At 45.1% G+C, this 18,029-nt stretch overlaps 2 long non-coding RNA genes across 2 annotated transcripts; both read left to right on the top strand.

Moving 5' to 3' along the window:
- Positions 1-1,796: 1,796 nt before the first annotated feature.
- On the top strand, positions 1,797-6,816 carry LOC140690404 (uncharacterized). Its single transcript, XR_012065674.1, has 5 exons — positions 1,797-1,900; positions 5,105-5,177; positions 6,274-6,344; positions 6,553-6,643; positions 6,726-6,816. It is a non-coding gene; the product is annotated as an uncharacterized lncRNA (long non-coding RNA).
- A 5,574-nt stretch (positions 6,817-12,390) lies between these two features.
- Positions 12,391-17,273, top strand: LOC140690406 (uncharacterized). Its single transcript, XR_012065676.1, has 4 exons — positions 12,391-12,494; positions 15,698-15,770; positions 16,867-16,937; positions 17,146-17,273. It is a non-coding gene; the product is annotated as an uncharacterized lncRNA (long non-coding RNA).
- Positions 17,274-18,029: the final 756 nt, after the last annotated feature.

Here is an 18,029-nt window from a genome sequence, read left to right as displayed (position 1 = left end):
TTTGCTTAGCTCTTTGTTTCTATACAGCCGTGGTGGGAGGGATTGTCCGAAGACAACTATTTTGACATTGTGTTGATATCCCATTTGCAGTCTTTAAGAAGTTTAACAGAACTCATTTACATGTTTTGGGAGTTATACGAAAATGGAGTTATTTTTTGAAACACACTCAATTGACCTAGAAGCCAGACTTGTCAATTTTGGTAACATTGTGTCAGCTCGACGGAAAAGCTAGACAGATAGAATGCAAACTAGCAGTCCAAACTGTTCAAGGGGTCATGTCAGCTCTTTAAGGTTGAAGCCTCCGAAACCAACAGGAACCATGAAATAACTTTTGGAAACATGGAATAACCCCCAACCTTGGATACACTTGTGCATGTGGTGCCCTGTATCCCAATGACACCTACTGGCCAATGTTGGCATTTCAAGGGGTAACATCCCTCTCTAGGAAAATACAAGAGGAAACAAACCAAATATATACATTTAGGTTTGAATCCAAAAGCACCTAGAGGCATTCTAGCTAGGAGAATCCTGCTGCAGTTATGCTAGTCTATTGAGAACCAGGTGTTTTTCTATCAGTGTTGAGAACGCTTAATCATCCGATCCTGTAGTTTAAAGCCATTTAACGCAACCAAGTCTGCACCCCCATGATATAGTGCCCCCGGGGGCTTGACTCAAGTGAAAGACGATCCACATAAGCTGTGTCTTTAATGTCATTGGCGACTTTTACAGTTCAGTTCACTTTCTGACTTGTACTATTTACCTTCACTGTCTTGAAAAACTGAAGCCTAATACAGATTCATGTTCAGTCAAAGATTCCCCTCACTTACCACACTCCCTTCACCCCAGGGAAGACATAAACACAACATTTGCTGAATCTAGCGGAAGGACATCGTTTCTAGGTGTGAGCTAAGTATTCAATTTTATCTATTTCAGCCGAGACTATTTGACCTTTAAGGTGTTCACTGTTGTTCACAGAGAGTGAAGCTGGAGGAACTCTGATTCTAGGAGGGGCTTGCTCTTCTCGTAATGGCTTCATTGCAGCTCAGGTACTGATCCTTCAAAATGGATGCCTGAGTGGAGGGGAGGCAAGGGCAAGTGCTCACTAGCTAGGCCCAAACCTGGGAAAAGGCTTACCTGGGCTTGTTGAATTTTGGTCTGAATGGCTTGGGAATGCCCCTTGGGACGTGTGGATTCTCACGACCTCTTCCAAGAACAGGAGCGTTTTGATCATCTCTGCCATTTCTTCTCCTTCAGACGTCAGGGACCTTGGACCCGTTATTGGAGAAGGGAATTGAGGAACTTCCTCAAGTCCACGTTGGCACTCCGTATGTTTCTGCCTGTATCAGTGAGTTTCAATATGTCTCATGAATGTCTTTTGAGCCTGGTATACTCTAAAGCTGTCTCCACGCCAGTATTCTCCATTGTAGCAGAACATCTCTCATCCATGTGTTCGCATCTCTCCTCAATCCGTGCAGCCAGCTTATCAGCCAGCTTCTCTTCGTGTCTCCCCTAAAGTCGACTTCACCAGGACTGGGCAAGTCTGAAAGTACCTCGGAGCCTGACCAGTAAGCTGATGACAGGCAGATCTTCCACTGTCTGCCCTTTCAGGTTCTGGAAACTGACCTGTGACCTCAGGTCTTTGGGCAGCAGCAGTATCTCGAACTTACACAGCTTCCCGGACCAAACACCTAAGCCAAGCTCCACAGAGGGCGGCAGCCCCTCCATCACACTGATCCACCCACAGAACTCTGCCTGGTTACCTAGGATCCAACAGCCACAACAAGCCTCGCGGTAAACACCAACATTCCACCTGGAATCCAACCGCTAACTGCCATCCCCAATGGCTGCTGCATCTTGTCAGTGTTGGGGGAGGGGCTGCATCCGACAAGAGGTTCCTAAGGTAAATGTGATTCTACCCACTAGCGTCCCATGGGCCTTTCTTCTTCCCTCTTTCCTTTTGTTCAGAGCTCTATGCACCGTACCAATGGAGGGAAGTGTGTCCCTTTTCAGTTGATGGTTTCACACGTCTTTAAACTTTCTAACAGTTCACAGTACACAGGGACCCACTAAAGGAGACTTATGTTCCTATAAGATCCGTACACCCGGAATACATATGCGTCGCCTGATTTCTGCTGAAACACCCACACTCTCAGGACATGGATCCATTGGATTCATGGGGGCTGAAATTCCAAGAAATGAAACCAACCCCAATGTGCACTTTGCTGTCGGTCTCTTTTGCACTTAGTACACTTTGGCAGAGCTACTTGCCTTTGTTATAGGCTTCTTACATTTCTTCTCTACGTAGCCTAGAATATGGCATTCCTTCATCCTGTTGGAAGACATACAAGTCTACATCACGGACTAGGAATCCATTTGATTCCAAATCGGCATTAGTGTTAGGTCACGATATGCTCTTATGAATCAAAATTTACGAATATGAATGCACGCTTCTGATTTCCGAATACAAGTGTGCTGAGTACATGCAAGCCACGATACTGGGTCGATGCGTTCTGAATGACCCTTGACCTCACCTTGAGTATTTTCTTTGGAATAATCATGGTTCCTTTGTATATGTCAGCCAACCATACCATTTTGGTGCTTGTTTGTTGGTTTGATTCTTTGTTGGTCTGCTTCTCGTTTGCTTTGCAAAAACGTCAGGCCATGCATCTCTCCGTTTGCTTCAAACAGAGAGCCATATAAGCTGACTCCCTTAAGATAGTGCTTCCAATCCCCTATGATTTCCTGCTTCCCTCTCCCATCTTTAGGGTTTTGATGTCCTCCTTAAGTTCTTCTTCTTTCTTCTCTGCCACACATGCTCTTCTTGCATTTCCAATAATGGTTTCTTCTTTCCATTCCATCTTGCTGCTTTTCTATTCAGGGGAGTTTTCTCAACCTTTCTTTAAGAAAAACTTTTGAACTGCTGAATTCTTTTAAGATTTGCCGGTCTGTAGAATTCTCTAGCTCTGCCGTTATTTGAAATGGTGTTCATGTGGCATAGGCTACCCTAGGTGGCAGCATTTGGCCATTCAGGATATGGTCTGTGTCCTGGCACTCCTCCCTGTCCTGCAATATTGCTGCCGAGATATCAGCTGAAACCCCTCTGGAGGTTTCCTTGTGACTATGTTGTTTCCTCCAGGTGCATTTTAAATCACTCGGATATTCGTGAACTTTGTTGATTTGAATCATACAGCTGCTGGTAGGTCTATTGGGATTCCACCTCCTTCGGATGCTGTGTAATTCCTGAATTCGCATAGATGATTCTTTCTTGGCTTTCAGCAAGTTTCAGTCTGATTTTTCTACAGATAAATTTTCAGACACTTTTTGTTTCTTTATCTCTTGCTTTTCCATCTGGGACTCATGATTTATATTCTTTCATGCCCTGTCTTAACCCAGGGTTCAACTGCAATGTTTTCATTTGTTTGCACTTGCTTTCCTATGTCTGCTTCTGACCGAGGTTTTTCTCTTCCCCTGTCTTCACAGTCATTCACGCGTCCCTCTGCATTATCTAGTCTGCTAAGGACTGAATTTTAGCCCTGATATTATCACAACCATTGAATTTCCTGATATTTTTGGCTCGTGTTGAGACTTTCTCTTCCCCTTTTCTGGTATTCTGCCTTTTGTGATTCTGAGACACTGGTGTTCTTCAGTGTTTTCCTGACCTTCATTTTCAACACTTGTTCTGGATAGCGTTTTGCAGACTAGTTGTTTGAAAGCTTATCTTTTGCGCCTTCAATATCTTTGGAACTGAAAATGGTACTTCCTGTTTCTTTTACTGTTCTTCTTCATCTCTACTGGTCAGGTAATATCAGGTATCTAATGTAGACTTCTAGGGCTTTGTTAATTGAAAAATTTAGACTCTTGTCTCTACGCAATTCCATGGGATTTCTGTGAGGACAATTTCTCCTAGGCATTGATGCCATAACCTGTACCTGTGTGTGTTGTTTGGTATATCTCCAATTGCTAGTGTTGCATTAGTTGTGATGAACAACCCATACTACTTCGATTAGCATAACTTCATTTTGATTATACTTATCTCACACTTCTGAAAGTGCACAGGACACTTCCTCTTGTGGAAATGAAGCTTCTAAAAGTTCTCAGCTCTGCATTCTTCTCTATGTCATTTTGGAGTGTTTCCAAAACAGCAAACTGAGAGTGCTCTTCTGCTTTTTATTGCCACGGGAATGTCCCAATGAAATCAGTTCTTTCCAGAGCTTCTCTGTCTACAGAAACACCAGTGGAAGCATATCTATGGATGTCACATATTAGGGCCTGCTGGAATGATCCCGCAGACCTTCCTTGTTGTCCTAGGTGCCGTACCGTGCCGGTGCCATCCAAAATGTAGCATCCGCTTTTGGGAGATAGTGCTGAAGGGAATGCTTCCTCTTCTCACGCTGTGGACTTGGACCACTCTTCCTTGTCCTCTCATCCTTGTGGCACGGGTGCACGAAGGCAACCACAGAGTTGTTGCGCATCCTGTGACTCAAACCAAACCATAATCCCAGCCCAGGTTATGAATGTAGCATATCCTAAGGCTTTTCATTCTGATTTCAAATTCAAGGCCCCCTGGATCCCTCAGACCAGATGCACGATATCTCTGATTCAGCCCCACACGTGCTCTATTGGCAAAATTCCCAATTGGTCCCTGGTCCTGCAGATGTACTGGGTGTGGCCATGGGACATATCGGTAATCGCAACCGCGCGACCAGTGTGGTTGATTTATTATTGGTACACAGTTCGGTTTGCTCTCTTGATTCGACCCACCACATCCCACAACGCACTCCAGATCCCTGAGACTCAGCGTGTGCCATCATCCGTAGCTCTATGCCTCACTGACCATTGCCTCTGCTACCTCAAATTTGGCAGCTTGGATCTTGGTCTCAGAATTAACTGTGGGGATATTTTGCGCTGGTTTCTTTGAGTTCTCTCAGCCAAGCATCTGCTGTGCACTCTTGTAAATCTCAGCACATCACCTTCAAACCCATGTCTCCTGTCCGCTTGAGAGTGTGCGTCCAAGTTAAACAGAGTTTCACCCTTGTTGCTCCATCACCAGGGGTCCGTACCTGCACTGGTTTCCATTCCCTGCTTTGCATTCTCCTGCTTCCAGGTGTCCTGAGGCCTCATCCTGTCTTTGGGAGTAACAGACCTCTCTTCGGCCAGTGTCCTATGCTAAGGGCTGGGTGAGTGGATGTTTCCATTGCTCTGTACATGGGAGCGAGTGAGTGCAGGTTGCACTTCTTCTCTGCCAACTGGGCATCGATGAATCAACACTATCCAGATACATTTCACAGAAATGTGATATTTGCTTAGCTCTTTGTTTCTATACAGCCGTGGTGGGAGGGATTGTCCGAAGACAACTATTTTGACATTGTGTTGATATCCCATTTGCAGTCTTTAAGAAGTTTAACAGAACTCATTTACATGTTTTGGGAGTTATACGAAAATGGAGTTATTTTTTGAAACACACTCAATCGACCTAGAAGCCAGACTTGTCAATTTTGGTAACATTGTGTCAGCTCGACGGAAAAGCTAGACAGATAGAATGCAAACTAGCAGTCCAAACTGTTCAAGGGGTCATGTCAGCTCTTTAAGGTTGAAGCCTCTGAAACCAACAGGAACCATGAAATAACTTTTGGAAACATGGAATAACCCCCAACCTTGGATACACTTGTGCATGTGGTGCCCTGTATCCCAATGACACCTACTGGCCAATGTTGGCATTTCAAGGGTTAACATCCCTCTCTAGGAAAATACAAGAGGAAACAAACCAAATATATACATTTAGGTTTGAATCCAAAAGCACCTAGAGGCATTCTAGCTAGGAGAATCCTGCTGCAGTTATGCTAGTCTATTGAGAACCAGGTGTTTTTCTATCAGTGTTGAGAACGCTTAATCATCCGATCCTGTAGTTTAAAGCCATTTAACGCAACCAAGTCTGCACCCCCATGATATAGTGCCCCCGGGGGCTTGACTCAAGTGAAAGACGATCCACATAAGCTGTGTCTTTAATGTCATTGGCGACTTTTACAGTTCAGTTCACTTTCTGACTTGTACTATTTACCTTCACTGTCTTGAAAAACTGAAGCCTAATACAGATTCATGTTCAGTCAAAGATTCCCCTCACTTACCACACTCCCTTCACCCCAGGGAAGACATAAACACAACATTTGCTGAATCTAGCGGAAGGACATCGTTTCTAGGTGTGAGCTAAGTATTCAATTTTATCTATTTCAGCCGAGACTATTTGACCTTTAAGGTGTTCACTGTTGTTCACAGAGAGTGAAGCTGGAGGAACTCTGATTCTAGGAGGGGCTTGCTCTTCTCGTAATGGCTTCATTGCAGCTCAGGTACTGATCCTTCAAAATGGATGCCTGAGTGGAGGGGAGGCAAGGGCAAGTGCTCACTAGCTAGGCCCAAACCTGGGAAAAGGCTTACCTGGGCTTGTTGAATTTTGGTCTGAATGGCTTGGGAATGCCCCTTGGGACGTGTGGATTCTCACGACCTCTTCCAAGAACAGGAGCGTTTTGATCATCTCTGCCATTTCTTCTCCTTCAGACGTCAGGGACCTTGGACCCGTTATTGGAGAAGAGAATTGAGGAACTTCCTCAAGTCCACGTTGGCACTCCGTATGTTTCTGCCTGTATCAGTGAGTTTCAATATGTCTCATGAATGTCTTTTGAGCCTGGTATCCTCTACAGCTGTCTCCACGCCAGTATTCTCCATTGTAGCAGAACATCTCTCATCCATGTGTTCGCATCTCTCCTCAATCCGTGCAGCCAGCTTATCGGCCAGCTTCTCTTCGTGTCTCCCCTAAAGTCAACTTCACCAGGACTGGGCAAGTCTGAAAGTACCTCGGAGCCTGACCAGTAAGCTGATGACAGGCAGATCTTCCACTGTCTGCCCTTTCAGGTTCTGGAAACTGACCTGTGACCTCAGGTCTTTGGGCAGCAGCAGTATCTCGAACTTACACAGCTTCCCGGACCAAACACATAAGCCAAGCTCCACAGAGGGTGGCAGCCCCTCCATCACACTGAACCACCCACAGCACTCTGCCCGGTTACCTAGGATCCAACAGCCACAACAAGCCTCGCGGTAAACACCAACATTCCACCTGGAATCCAACCGCTAACTGCCATCCCCAATGGCTGCTGCATCTTGTCAGTGTTGGGGGAGGGGCTGCATCCGACGAGAGGTTCCTAAGGTAAATGTGATTCTACCCACTAGCGTCCCATGGGCCTTTCTTCTTCCCTCTTTCCTTTTGTTCAGAGCTCTATGCACCGTACCAATGGAGGGAAGTGTGTCCCTTTTCAGTTGATGGTTTCACACGTCTTTAAACTTTCTAACAGTTCACAGTACACAGGGACCCACTAAAGGAGACTTATGTTCCTATAATATCCGTACACCCGGAATACATATGCGTCGCCTGATTTCTGCTGAAACACCCACACTCTCAGGACATGGATCCATTGGATTCATGGGGGCTGAAATTCCAAGAAATGAAACCAACCCCAATGTGCACTTTGCTGTCGCTCTCTTTTGCACTTAGTACACTTTGGCAGAGCTATTTGCCTTTCTTATAGGCTTCTTACATTTCTTCTCTACGTAGCCTAGAATATGGCATTCCTTCATCCTGTTGGAAGACATTCAAGTCTACATCACGGACTAGGAAACCATTTGATTCCAAATCGGCATTAGTGTTAGGTCACGATATGCTCTTATGAATCAAAATTTACGAATATGAATGCACGCTTCTGATTTCCGAATACAAGTGTGCTGAGTACATGCAAGCCACGATACTGGGTCGATGCGTTCTGAATGACCCTTGACCTCACCTTGAGTATTTTCTTTTGAATAATCTTGGTTCTCTTTGTATATGTCAGCCAACCATACCATTTTGGTGCTTGTTTGTTGGTTTGATTCTTTGTTGGTCTTCTTCTCGCTTGTTTTGCAAACACGTCAGGCCATGCATCTCTCCTTTCGCTTCAAACAGAGTCAAATAAGCTGATTCACTTAAGAGAGTGCTTCCAATCACCTATGGTTTCCTGCTTCCCTCTCCCATCTTTAGGGTTTTGATGTCCTCCTTAAGTTCTTCTTCTTTCTTCTCTGCCACACATGCTCTTCTTGCATTTCCAATAATGGTTTCTTCTTTCCATTCCATCTTGCTGCTTTTCTATTCAGGGGAGTTTTCTCAACCTTTCTTTTAGAAAAACTTTTGAACTGCTGAATTCTTTTAAGATTTGCCGGTCTGTAGAATTCTCTATCTCTGCCGTTATTTGAAATGGTGTTCATGTGGCATAGGCTACCCTAGGTGGCAGCATTTGGCCATTCAGGATATGGTCTGTGTCCTGGCACTCCTCCCTGTCCTGCAATATTGCTGCCGAGATATCAGCTGAAACCCCTCTGGAGGTTTCCTTGTGACTATGTTGTTTCCTCCAGGTGCATTTTAAATCACTCGGATATTCGTGAACTTTGTTGATTTGAATCATACAGCTGCTGGTAGGTCTATTGGGATTCCACCTCCTTCGGATGCTGTGTAATTCCTGAATTCGCATAGATGATTCTTTCTTGGCTTTCAGCAAGTTTCAGTCTGATTTTTCTACAGATAAATTTTCAGACACTTTTTGTTTCTTTATCTCTTGCTTTTCCATCTGGGACTCATGATTTCTATTCTTTCATGCCCTGTCTTAACCCAGGGTTCAACTGCAATGTTTTCATTTGTTTGCACTTGCTTTCCTATGTCTGCTTCTGACCGAGGTTTTTCTCTTCCCCTGTCTTCACAGTCATTCACGCGTCCCTCTGCATTATCTAGTCTGCTAAGGACTGAATTTTAGCCCTGATATTATCACAACCATTGAGTTTCCTGATATTTTTGGCTCGTGTTGAGACTTTCTCTTCCCCTTTTCTGGTATTCTGCCTTTTGTGATTCTGAGACACTGGTGTTCTTCAGTGTTTTCCTGACCTTCATTTTCAACACTTGTTCTGGATAGCGTTTTGCAGACTAGTTGTTTGAAAGCTTATCTTTTGCGCCTTCAATATCTTTGGAACTGAAAATGGTACTTCCTGTTTCTTTTACTGTTCTTCTTCATCTCTACTGGTCAGGTAATATCAGGTATCTAATGTAGACTTCTAGGGCTTTGTTAATTGAAAAATTTAGACTCTTGTCTCTACGCAATTCCATGGGATTTCTGTGAGGACAATTTCTCCTAGGCATTGATGCCATAACCTGTACCTGTGTGTGTTGTTTGGTATATCTCCAATTGCTGGTGTTGCATTAGTTGTGATGAACAACCCATACTACTTCGATTAGCATAACTTCATTTTGATTATACTTATCTCACACTTCTGAAAATGCACAGGACACTTCCTCTTGTGGAAATGAAGCTTCTAAAAGTTCTCAGCTCTGCATTCTTCTCTATGTCATTTTGGAGTGTTTCCAAAACAGCAAACTGAGAGTGCTCTTCTGCTTTTTATTGCCACGGGAATGTCCCAATGAAATCAGTTCTTTCCAGAGCTTCTCTGTCTACAGAAACACCAGTGGAAGCATATCTATGGATGTCACATATCAGGGCCTGCTGGAATGATCCCGCAGACCTTCCTTGTTGTCCTAGGTGCCGTACCGTGCCGGTGCCATCCAAAATGTAGCATCCGCTTTTGGGAGATAGTGCTGAAGGGAATGCTTCCTCTTCTCGCGCTGTGGACTTGGACCACTCTTCCTTGTCCTCTCATCCTTGAGGCACGGGTGCACGAAGGCAACCACAGAGTTGTTGCGCATCCTGTGACTCAAACCAAACCATAATCCCAGCCCAGGTTATGAATGTAGCATATCCTAAGGCTTTTCATTCTGATTTCAAATTCAAGGCCCCCTGGATCCCTCAGACCAGATGCACGATATCTCTGATTCAGCCCCACACGTGCTCTATTGGCAAAATTCCCAATTGGTCCCTGGTCCTGCAGATGTACTGGGTGTGGCCATGGGACATATCGGTAATCGCAACCGCGCGACCAGTGTGGTTGATTTATTATTGGTACACAGTTCGGTTTGCTCTCTTGATTCGACCCACCACATCCCACAACGCACTCCAGATCCCTGAGACTCAGCGTGTGCCATCATCCGTAGCTCTATGCCTCACTGACCGTTGCCTCTGCTACCTCAAATTTGGCAGCTGGGATCTTGGTCTCAGAATTAACTGTGGGGATATTTTGCGCTGGTTTCTTTGAGTTCTCTCAGCCAAGCATCTGCTGTGCACTCTTGTAAATCTCAGCACATCACCTTCAAACCCATGTCTCCTGTCCGCTTGAGAGTGTGCGTCCAAGTTAAACAGAGTTTCACCCTTGTTGCTCCATCACCAGGGGTCCGAACCTGCACTGGTTTCCATTCCCTGCTTTGCATTCTCCTGCTTCCAGGTGTCCTGAGGCCTCATCCTGTCTTTGGGAGTAACAGACCTCTCTTCGGCCAGTGTCCTATGCTAAGGGCTGGGTGAGTGGATGTTTCCATTGCTCTGTACATGGGAGCGAGTGAGTGCAGGTTGCACTTCTTCTCTGCCAACTGGGCATCGATGAATCAACACTATCCAGATACATTTCACAGAAATGTGATATTTGCTTAGCTCTTTGTTTCTATACAGCCGTGGTGGGAGGGATTGTCCGAAGACAACTATTTTGACATTGTGTTGATATCCCATTTGCAGTCTTTAAGAAGTTTAACAGAACTCATTTACATGTTTTGGGAGTTATACGAAAATGGAGTTATTTTTTGAAACACACTCAATCGACCTAGAAGCCAGACTTGTCAATTTTGGTAACATTGTGTCAGCTCGACGGAAAAGCTAGACAGATAGAATGCAAACTAGCAGTCCAAACTGTTCAAGGGGTCATGTCAGCTCTTTAAGGTTGAAGCCTCCGAAACCAACAGGAACCATGAAATAACTTTTGGAAGCATGGAATAACCCCCAACATTGGATACACTTGTGCATGTGGTGCCCTGTATCCCAATGACACCTACTGGCCAATGTTGGCATTTCAAGGGGTAACATCCCTCTCTAGGAAAATACAAGAGGAAACAAACCAAATATATACATTTAGGTTTGAATCCAAAAGCACCTAGATGCATTCTAGCTAGGAGAATCCTGCTGCAGTTATGCTAGTCTATTGAGAACCAGGTGTTTTTCTATCAGTGTTGAGAACGCTTAATCATCCGATCCTGTAGTTTAAAGCCATTTAACGCAACCAAGTCTGCACCCCCATGATATAGTGCCCCCGGGGGCTTGACTCAAGTGAAAGACGATCCACATAAGCTGTGTCTTTAATGTCATTGGCGACTTTTACAGTTCAGTTCACTTTCTGACTTGTACTATTTACCTTCACTGTCTTGAAAAACTGAAGCCTAATACAGATTCATGTTCAGTCAAAGATTCCCCTCACTTACCACACTCCCTTCACCCCAGGGAAGACATAAACACAACATTTGCTGAATCTAGCGGAAGGACATCGTTTCTAGGTGTGAGCTAAGTATTCAATTTTATCTATTTCAGCCGAGACTATTTGACCTTTAAGGTGTTCACTGTTGTTCACAGAGAGTGAAGCTGGAGGAACTCTGATTCTAGGAGGGGCTTGCTCTTCTCGTAATGGCTTCATTGCAGCTCAGGTACTGATCCTTCAAAATGGATGCCTGAGTGGAGGGGAGGCAAGGGCAAGTGCTCACTAGCTAGGCCCAAACCTGGGAAAAGGCTTACCTGGGCTTGTTGAATTTTGGTCTGAATGGATTGGGAATGCCCCTGGGACGTGTGGATTCTCATGACCTCTTCCAAGAACAGGAGCGTTTTGATCATCTCTGCCATTTCTTCTCCTTCAGACGTCAGGGAACTTGGACCCGTTATTGGAGAAGGGAATTGAGGAACTTCCTCAAGTCCACGTTGGCACTCCGTATGTTTCTGCCTGTATCAGTGAGTTTCAATATGTCTCATGAATGTCTTTTGAGCCTGGTATCCTCTACAGCTGTCCCCACGCCAGTATTCTCCATTGTAGCAGAACATCTCTCATCCATGTGTTCGCATCTCTCCTCAATCCGTGCAGCCTACTTATCGGCCAGCTTCTCTTCGTGTCTCCCCTAAAGTCGACTTCACCAGGACTGGGCAAGTCTGAAAGTACCTCGGAGCCTGACCAGTAAGCTGATGACAGGCAGATCTTCCACTGTCTGCCCTTTCAGGTTCTGGAAACTGACCTGTGACCTCAGGTATTTGGGCAGCAGCAGTATCTCGAACTTACACAGCTTCCCGGACCAAACACCTAAGCCAAGCTCCACAGAGGGCGGCAGCCCCTCCATCACACTGATCCACCCACAGAACTCTGCCTGGTTACCTAGGATCCAACAGCCACAACAAGCCTCGCGGTAAACACCAACATTCCACCTGGAATCCAACCGCTAACTGCCATCCCCAATGGCTGCTGCATCTTGTCAGTGTTGGGGGAGGGGCTGCATCCGACAAGAGGTTCCTAAGGTAAATGTGATTCTACCCACTAGCGTCCCATGGGCCTTTGTTCTTCCCTCTTTCCTTTTGTTCAGAGCTCTATGCACCGTACCAATGGAGGGAAGTGTGTCCCTTTTCAGTTGATGGTTTCACACGTCTTTAAACTTTCTAACAGTTCACAGTACACAGGGACCCACTAAAGGAGACTTATGTTCCTATAAGATCCGTACACCCGGAATACATATGCGTCGCCTGATTTCTGCTGAAACACCCACACTCTCAGGACATGGATCCATTGGATTCATGGGGGCTGAAATTCCAAGAAATGAAACCAACCCCAATGTGCACTTTGCTGTCGCTCTCTTTTGCACTTAGTACACTTTGGCAGAGCTACTTGCCTTTATTATAGGCTTCTTACATTTCTTCTCTACGTAGCCTAGAATATGGCATTCCTTCATCCTGTTGGAAGACATACAAGTCTACATCACGGACTAGGAAACCATTTGATTCCAAATCGGCATTAGTGTTAGGTCACGATATGCTCTTATGAATCAAAATTTACGAATATGAATGCACGCTTCTGATTTCCGAATACAAGTGTGCTGAGTACATGCAAGCCACGATACTGGGTCGATGCGTTCTGAATGACCCTTGACCTCACCTTGAGTATTTTCTTTTGAATAATCTTGGTTCTCTTTGTATATGTCAGCCAACCATACCATTTTGGTGCTTGTTTCTTGGTTTGATTCTTTGTTGGTCTTCTTCTCGCTTGTTTTGCAAACACGTCAGGCCATGCATCTCTCCTTTCGCTTCAAACAGAGTGAAATAAGCTGATTCACTTAAGAGAGTGCTTCCAATCACCTATGGTTTCCTGCTTCCCTCTCCCATCTTTAGGGTTTTGATGTCCTCCTTAAGTTCTTCTTCTTTCTTCTCTGCCACATATGCTCTTCTTGCATTTCCAATAATGGTTTCTTCTTTCCATTCCATCTTGCTGCTTTTCTATTCAGGGGAGTTTTCTCAACCTTTCTTTTAGAAAAACTTTTGAACTGCTGAATTCTTTTAAGATTTGCCGGTCTGTAGAATTCTCTAGCTCTGCCGTTATTTGAAATGGTGTTCATGTGGCATAGGCTACCCTAGGTGGCAGCATTTGGCCATTCAGGATATGGTCTGTGTCCTGGCACTCCTCCCTGTCCTGCAATATTGCTGCCGAGATATCAGCTGAAACCCCTCTGGAGGTTTCCTTGTGACTATGTTGTTTCCTCCAGGTGCATTTTAAATCACTCGGATATTCGTGAACTTTGTTGATTTGAATCATACAGCTGCTGGTAGGTCTATTGGGATTCCACCTCCTTCGGATGCTGTGTAATTCCTGAATTCGCATAGATGATTCTTTCTTGGCTTTCAGCAAGTTTCAGTCTGATTTTTCTACAGATAAATTTTCAGACACTTTTTGTTTCTTTATCCCTTGCTTTTCCATCTGGGACTCATGATTTCTATTCTTTCATGCCCTGTATTAACCCAGGGTTCAACTGCAATGTTTTCATTTGTTTGCACTTGCTTTCCTATGTCTGCTTCTGACCGAGGTTTTTCTCTTCCCCTGTCTTCACAGTCATTCACGCGTCCCTCTGCATTATCTAGTCTGCTAAGGACTGAATTTTAGCCCTGATATTATCACAACCATTGAGTTTCCTGATATTTTTGGCTCGTGTTGAGACTTTCTCTTCCCCTTTTCTGGTATTCTGCCTTTTGTGATTCTGAGACACTGGTGTTCTTCAGTGTTTTCCTGACCTTCATTTTCAACACTTGTTCTGGATAGCGTTTTGCAGACTAGTTGTTTGAAAGCTTATCTTTTGCGCCTTCAATATCTTTGGAACTGAAAATGGTACTTCCTGTTTCTTTTACTGTTCTTCTTCATCTCTTCTGGTCAGGTAATATCAGGTATCTAATGTAGAGTTCTAGGGCTTTGTTAATTGAAAAATTTAGACTCTTGTCTCTACGCAATTCCATGGGATTTCTGTGAGGACAATTTCTCCTAGGCATTGATGCCATAACCTGTACCTGTGTGTGTTATTTGGTATATCTCCAATTGCTGGTGTTGCATTAGTTGTGATGAACAACCCATACTACTTCGATTAGCATAACTTCATTTTGATTATACTTATCTCACACTTCTGAAAGTGCACAGGACACTTCCTCTTGTGGAAATGAAGCTTCTAAAAGTTCTCAGCTCTGCATTCTTCTCTATGTCATTTTGGAGTGTTTCCAAAACAGCAAACTGAGAGTGCTCTTCTGCTTTTTATTGCCACGGGAATGTCCCAATGAAATCAGTTCTTTCCAGAGCTTCTCTGTCTACAGAAACACCAGTGGAAGCATATCTATGGATGTCACATATCAGGGCCTGCTGGAATGATCCCGCAGACCTTCCTTGTTGTCCTAGGTGCCGTACCGTGCCGGTGCCATCCAAAATGTAGCATCCGCTTTTGGGAGATAGTGCTGAAGGGAATGCTTCCTCTTCTCGCGCTGTGGACTTGGACCACTCTTCCTTGTCCTCTCATCCTTGTGGCACGGGTGCACGAAGGCAACCACAGAGTTGTTGCGCATCCTGTGACTCAAACCAAACCATAATCCCAGCCCAGGTTATGAATGTAGCATATCCTAAGGCTTTTCATTCTGATTTCAAATTCAAGGCCCCCTGGATCCCTCAGACCAGATGCACGATATCTCTGATTCAGCCCCACACGTGCTCTATTGGCAAAATTCCCAATTGGTCCCTGGTCCTGCAGATGTACTGGGTGTGGCCATGGGACATATCGGTAATCGCAACCGCGCGACCAGTGTGGTTGATTTATTATTGGTACACAGTTCGGTTTGCTCTCTTGATTCGACCCACCACATCCCACAACGCACTCCAGATCCCTGAGACTCAGCGTGTGCCATCATCCGTAGCTCTATGCCTCACTGACCGTTGCCTCTGCTACCTCAAATTTGGCAGCTGGGATCTTGGTCTCAGAATTAACTGTGGGGATATTTTGCGCTGGTTTCTTTGAGTTCTCTCAGCCAAGCATCTGCTGTGCACTCTTGTAAATCTCAGCACATCACCTTCAAACCCATGTCTCCTGTCCGCTTGAGAGTGTGCGTCCAAGTTAAACAGAGTTTCACCCTTGTTGCTCCATCACCAGGGGTCCGAACCTGCACTGGTTTCCATTCCCTGCTTTGCATTCTCCTGCTTCCAGGTGTCCTGAGGCCTCATCCTGTCTTTGGGAGTAACAGACCTCTCTTCGGCCAGTGTCCTATGCTAAGGGCTGGGTGAGTGGATGTTTCCATTGCTCTGTACATGGGAGCGAGTGAGTGCAGGTTGCACTTCTTCTCTGCCAACTGGGCATCGATGAATCAACACTATCCAGATACATTTCACAGAAATGTGATATTTGCTTAGCTCTTTGTTTCTATACAGCCGTGGTGGGAGGGATTGTCCGAAGACAACTATTTTGACATTGTGTTGATATCCCATTTGCAGTCTTTAAGAAGTTTAACAGAACTCATTTACATGTTTTGGGAGTTATACGAAAATGGAGTTATTTTTTGAAACACACTCAATCGACCTAGAAGCCAGACTTGTCAATTTTGGTAACATTGTGTCAGCTCGACGGAAAAGCTAGACAGATAGAATGCAAACTAGCAGTCCAAACTGTTCAAGGGGTCATGTCAGCTCTTTAAGGTTGAAGCCTCCGAAACCAACAGGAACCATGAAATAACTTTTGGAAACATGGAATAACCCCCAACCTTGGATACACTTGTGCATGTGGTGCCCTGTATCCCAATGACACCTACTGGCCAATGTTGGCATTTCAAGGGGTAACATCCCTCTCTAGGAAAATACAAGAGGAAACAAACCAAATATATACATTTAGGTTTGAATCCAAAAGCACCTAGATGCATTCTAGCTAGGAGAATCCTGCTGCAGTTATGCTAGTCTATTGAGAACCAGGTGTTTTTCTATCAGTGTTGAGAACGCTTAATCATCCGATCCTGTAGTTTAAAGCCATTTAACGCAACCAAGTCTGCACCCCCATGATATAGTGCCCCCGGGGGCTTGACTCAAGTGAAAGACGATCCACATAAGCTGTGTCTTTAATGTCATTGGCGACTTTTACAGTTCAGTTCACTTTCTGACTTGTACTATTTACCTTCACTGTCTTGAAAAACTGAAGCCTAATACAGATTCATGTTCAGTCAAAGATTCCCCTCACTTACCACACTCCCTTCACCCCAGGGAAGACATAAACACAACATTTGCTGAATCTAGCGGAAGGACATCGTTTCTAGGTGTGAGCTAAGTATTCAATTTTATCTATTTCAGCCGAGACTATTTGACCTTTAAGGTGTTCACTGTTGTTCACAGAGAGTGAAGCTGGAGGAACTCTGATTCTAGGAGGGGCTTGCTCTTCTCGTAATGGCTTCATTGCAGCTCAGGTACTGATCCTTCAAAATGGATGCCTGAGTGGAGGGGAGGCAAGGGCAAGTGCTCACTAGCTAGGCCCAAACCTGGGAAAAGGCTTACCTGGGCTTGTTGAATTTTGGTCTGAATGGCTTGGGAATGCCCCTTGGGACGTGTGGATTCTCACGACCTCTTCCAAGAACAGGAGCGTTTTGATCATCTCTGCCATTTCTTCTCCTTCAGACGTCAGGGACCTTGGACCCGTTATTGGAGAAGAGAATTGAGGAACTTCCTCAAGTCCACGTTGGCACTCCGTATGTTTCTGCCTGTATCAGTGAGTTTCAATATGTCTCATGAATGTCTTTTGAGCCTGGTATCCTCTACAGCTGTCTCCACGCCAGTATTCTCCATTGTAGCAGAACATCTCTCATCCATGTGTTCGCATCTCTCCTCAATCCGTGCAGCCAGCTTATCGGCCAGCTTCTCTTCGTGTCTCCCCTAAAGTCGACTTCACCAGGACTGGGCAAGTCTGAAAGTACCTCGGAGCCTGACCAGTAAGCTGATGACAGGCAGATCTTCCACTGTCTGCCCTTTCAGGTTCTGGAAACTGACCTGTGACCTCAGGTCTTTGGGCAGCAGCAGTATCTCGAACTTACACAGCTTCCCGGACCAAACACCTAAGCCAAGCTCCACAGAGGGCGGCAGCCCCTCCATCACACTGATCCACCCACAGAACTCTGCCCGGTTACCTAGGATCCAACAGCCACAACAAGCCTCGTGGTAAACACCAACATTCCACCTGGAATCCAACCGCTAACTGCCATCCCCAATGGCTGCTGCATCTTGTCAGTGTTGGGGGAGGGGCTGCATCCGACGAGAGGTTCCTAAGGTAAATGTGATTCTACCCACTAGCGTCCCATGGGCCTTTCTTCTTCCCTCTTTCCTTTTGTTCAGAGCTCTATGCACCGTACCAATGGAGGGAAGTGTGTCCCTTTTCAGTTGATGGTTTCACACGTCTTTAAACTTTCTAAAAGTTCACAGTACACAGGGACCCACTAAAGGAGACTTATGTTCCTATAATATCCGTACACCCGGAATACATATGCGTCGCCTGATTTCTGCTGAAA

This window comes from Vicugna pacos, chromosome 30 (assembly GCF_048564905.1).
Source record: "Vicugna pacos chromosome 30, VicPac4, whole genome shotgun sequence".
NCBI lineage: Eukaryota > Metazoa > Chordata > Mammalia > Artiodactyla > Camelidae > Vicugna > Vicugna pacos.
The sequence above is the reverse complement of the archived record's forward strand: the minus strand, read 5'-3'. Positions and strand labels throughout refer to the sequence as shown.